The sequence below is a fragment of the Pinus tabuliformis genome, chromosome 2_2, assembly GCF_031772625.1.
Source record: "Pinus tabuliformis cultivar Carrire ecotype Pingquan chromosome 2_2, CPIR1, whole genome shotgun sequence".
Taxonomy (NCBI): Eukaryota; Viridiplantae; Streptophyta; class Pinopsida; order Pinales; family Pinaceae; genus Pinus; species Pinus tabuliformis.
In genome coordinates, this window is record NC_142300.1 from 735,332,736 (window position 1) to 735,337,924 (window position 5,189).

Sequence of the window (5,189 nt, forward strand, 5' to 3'; positions counted from 1 at the left end):
GTAGGTGCATAGCACCACAGGTGCTACGCTTTTGTTGGGGGCATCCATTTGCAAAAACGTTTGCATTTTTGGAACTAGCATGAAAAAATATGCAAGATCAGGAATGGTCGAGATTTTTGGACAAGTTCTTGGTCTCCAAAAGGGAAAAAAACACTCAAAAAGTGCCCTCTCTGCCACTTTTTTGTGACACAGGAAGTAGTCTTGGGAGATTCCATTTTTGGAGGGGCAAATGAACTCCAAATCCAAAAATTCAAGTTGTTCTAGAAATCAGACTCACCAATCATTCCAATGAGCTATCCTACACCTGATTTGGACTTTGGAAAACCTTCAAAAAGTGGCCTTGAAAAAGCACTATGCATAGGATCAATGACGCTGCGCATAGGAGAAATTTTGCGAGTTTTGCTCGTTTATTCAGAATTTTGCCCAGTTTAGCTGTTAGTTGACTTTTTATTCTCTCTTTGGTAAATTGATGATGTAATATGATGTTTTATGGTGTACTATGATGTAAATATGATGAAAAATGACTTGAGAGGGTAGATACATCAGTTAGAATTGGTTGGAGGATGAATGAATCAATTTCGATAATTTTAGAGGCAAGTTGTTCCACTGCCTATTTTGTAGTTCCTAGTTTAGATGTTGTTGAAACATCTCCTTGACTCATGGATTTGACCCCTAATGGATAGCATAGGTGGTTTGATGCCTATATATTGTACTTTCTTAGTCATTTGTCAAGGTTGGACTCTTGTGGATGCATTGAGCTACTTTGTAAATCACTTCTACAGTTTGGCAAGGAAATGAACTAGGGTTTTGCAGCATTTTGTGGGATTCTTCTGGTAATGTGAATTAGCATTGTTTTCTCCTACGTTATTCAGTTTATCTTATGTGTATATGTGCCATCATCTTAATTTTTCTACATAACTAAATGAATCAAGATTAAAGGGTGGAATCCTTTGGTGTTTCAGTGCTTTACCTTGGGGTTTATTAAGTTCTAACTGTTTTCTGTTGTTTGAAGAGGACTCATGAAACTTTCATGCCTTCTTCAAACCCTCACCAGTCATTAGACTCACCATCACATTCATTTCAAAGTGTTAAAACACTTGCCTACATCGTCTCGCAGAAACCTCTACAAATCTGAGTTGATTTCCCAAACCCAAAGCTGCCTTCCTCATCTGATCCAACAACCAACCATTAAAATCAATCAAGATCCTCTAAGGAAATATATGTAGCCTAAAATCAACATTAGTTTTCAGTCATCTCAAAGCCTTAGTTTCCATATTCTTTTGAGATTGACAAGGAGAGAGCCCTCTCCCGACTTGGTAGGGCTCACTACCAGGTTAAGCATGGTTTGATGTTACCCTAGACCTACCTTCCTTCAACCTGAGGTAGATCTAGGCCCTAAGAGCTTAGACAATAAACTTATGAAAGTATACAAATAGATCTATATATAACCTAGGTAATCCAATATCAATGTGATTTATAATCATTTCTGGTAATCAAATGCTAATGAAGATCAAGCACTTGGCTATAGAAAGTTAGGCATGAATGATGATCACTTTAAACAAAGTGATATAAAACATATCGCATATCATAATAACATCAATTGTCAACATATGTGTTTAGAATATCAATTCCAACTTATTCAAAGTGATATAATGTAGAATTGTATGAACATTCACATATAACAACAATATTGAATCAAAAGACTATTTAATTGCATAATATGAAACAAAAGACATTGATAAAGGCACAATATCTATTTGAGTCCTCTTACGGAAGTAACAGTATGATTCTCTCTTCTTATTCCGAAAACTTCCAAAAGATACAAAAATGCAAGTCCTCCTAAATCCATTTACAAAATGTTTGAACCTTGATACCTGTTTTCTACAAAAGTAAATTAAGAAGTGCAGAAATGCTATCTTCTTAAATCTAATTTAATATAATTTTAGGACCCTTTTGCAAATGACATGAAAGGGTCTTTATAGCAAAAATAAAAACAAACTGTTCGCAAAAAGTGCTTAGGGTGGTTGGAACAGCCTTTCCCAAAATATGGGATTTCCTGTTAAAAATAAAATTGCGATAACTTTTGAAAACATGCATTGCATCTATTATTCCTCCTGCGACTTTAACTGAAAAATCTGGAGCATAGTTTGGATCTCTGGTAGATGACTCATCCTAGCATGTAACAAGCCTGTGTATACTGTATCCAAGAGTTTTGGCATCATGCGATCAGCTGCATCAGCAAGACATTTGATTGTCATTTGTTGGCTATGTGGTTTGACTAAATAGAACCAATGTGTATCCCAATTGAGGCTTTTTAATTATTTGAGTTGCTCCTCTCTGGTATTCAATTTTTTCTTCCATTGTTTTTCCAGCAATTTTATTTTTGGAAGGTTTTTTGGGGAACACTGTAAAATTAAATTGGCACTATGTAAGTTATCATTTATCAGCTCAATGATACTATTCATCACTACCCTGGCCCTTAAAGTTTCTCTTTCTACTTTGATCAGCTGTGTCTCCCATTCTGAAAATAATATCTCCTTATGAGATTCTTCAATTACCGGCAATTTAGCAGCCCTTCCTTTTTTTGTGTTTTGCCAAGAGATGTAACCTATGATTTTGTGATATGCATCCTCGAATTCCAACCTGGAATTTACCACTTGATCTATCAGTGTGTTGGTTTTGATACATAGTGGATAAATGAGATATATCTTTTGGCAGAGTTGGGTTAGCTATTGAGATAAGAAATTATTTATTTGTAAGGCTTCCTTTATAAACTCTTGAACTTTGGGATTGTCTTTGAATTGCTCCATTGAGAGTTGTAGCTGCTTTATTTGCTCGTCCTTAGATTTGATCTCGGCATGATGTACCAGTTTTAGTTGTTCGAACTCCTGAGATAGCTGTCATTATCTTTCAATAGCCTACTGATCAATCCTCTATTTTTCCACCATTAACTGTTCTTCAAGTTGTTTAATCTTTTGATCTCTTTCCTTGACCAATTGATTAACTTCGGTTGCTTTATCTATCGTGGCAGTTGTATACGCTCCTGCAAACTAAGATAATTTGGTCAAGTCCTCATAGGGATTGACTTCTAAGTCTTTCCATATGACATTCATGGATTCACCTTGAGGAACTGTTGTTGATGCTTGGTCTATCTTTCTCTTTTTCCATTGCCTTTTGACTACAACTCTCTGTTTACAGCTATAAAACACATCCAAAGGTGGAATTTACTCTATGCTCAGTGTAATCTCTGATAAAGGATACTCAGGGATTGTCTTGATTTCCTTTAGAGCTAAGTCCTTGCTGGATGGTTTTTCAATCACATGATCATGAAACATGGGCTATTGTCTTAAGGGGGATCCCAGTGTGATAACATTTTGCGTATCACTTTGACCTTTGATCTGTTGATCGAACTGTTCCCATTCTTTGATCAATATAGGATCAATGTGGACATCTTTACCTAATTGTTCACATGCCTTGTCGCTTGTCTCAGTTGCACCATAAGTTTTCTCTATATCCTGCTCCATGATTTGCTCTGTTTGCTAGATGACTGGTGCAATATTCAATAAGTCTAGTGGTACTGTCTGAAGCCTTTGCATCATATATTGGATGAATTGGTCCATTTTTTCTCATTCCAGCATGATTTTTTCAAGGTGGCTCACTTGCGTGAATGTATCTACTGATGTAAATAAGTCATCAAATTCATCGTTCTCATGGACGAATTGTTTAACCTTTACCTGAGTAGTAAAATTATAAGTAACTTTATTCTGGTCATATTATCTTTTGGGAATAAAAGCTAGGTTCAAACCCTTTGTCTTCTCGGCTTCAATTTGGGCATGTTTATAATCATGTAATGAATAGATGCCACAATGAATAGGAAAGACAGACCATAACTTTTTATTGGCTTCTTTGAGATTTTTTGTAAGCCCTTTTTAAACTTTTTGATAAGATATTTCCCTAGCCAATAGGTTGTCCGGGACTTAAAGAGGAAGGACATGCGGGTGGGTAATGCTACCAAAAACCTTAATGTATGTGAACATTTCTTCACCAAACCAAATGCCAATTGAAGTTAAATCAATATTGGCCTCCTTGGACAACCAAGGAGCTGGTCTATTAAAACTGGCCTAATGAATGGGTAGGATGAAACCATGACAAATTTTGTAGAAATGCTTCTTATATTGTTTCGTCGACAGGAATTTATGGTAAACATGGATAGGGGTTAGGTCCTGAATAGTCCACTTCTATCCCATTATAGGAAAATCAGAATTGAAACAAATGCTATCGATGATATAGGCACTCATATAACATGGGGGAACAACTCGAGTGGAAACATACCTGTTTTTCCTATAATCAATTATTTGGATGGCCATTTTATCTAATAGGATATTAGCCCAATCCATCACAAAACAATTCAATGTTGCTTCTATTAATGGAACCATTTCAATGGAAAACTTAGTAGAATTGGAGCTTCCAAATAGTCTACACATCGTAGTGGTAGCATAACAATATGGAGATGCTAGGGAGTCCACAAAATACATACCGGATGATTCGTGCTTGTGTTTGTTAGGGAAGTTCCTCCATTGTCTGATGGGGTCTTAATCTATTTGATTTTCCTTTAAGAAAGCTTCAAGGAATGACTTATGGTAGTACTTCTGAGGCTCTGGAAAATGATACATTTCCTTCAAGTCTTCAGTCTTGAAGGATCCAAACATTCTTCCGTTAGTTGTAAAAATCATCCTGTCCATTATATTGATGCTTTCAATTACCCATTTTACCATATAATTATATGGCAAAACCTTTAGGCAGGCCGCTATTCGATGAAGAAAAGAGTCGACTAAATTACCAAGAGTGTTTTTTGACTCTGCAGGTCCATCAGCTGTTGCATGTCCTTCCTTTACCTTTGGCTTTTCCATTTCTAACATATCATATATGCCTTCCCATGAAATTTTCCCACAATCTTGACATGTAGTATCCGAGATCAACATAGTTTTTTTTGATCCTTCCACCACTGCAGGGGGAACTTTCGTCTTTCGAGTTTTCTTTTGTTATTTTGGTTGGTTGCATACTTCGAGATTAAAACTGCAAAATGAGATAGAGAACAACGATAGGCTAAAACTTTCATAGAAGCTATTGCTTGTAAACATAGTGTTGAGATTAGTATGGATGAAAATCTGAGCAGAAGCATTTGATGC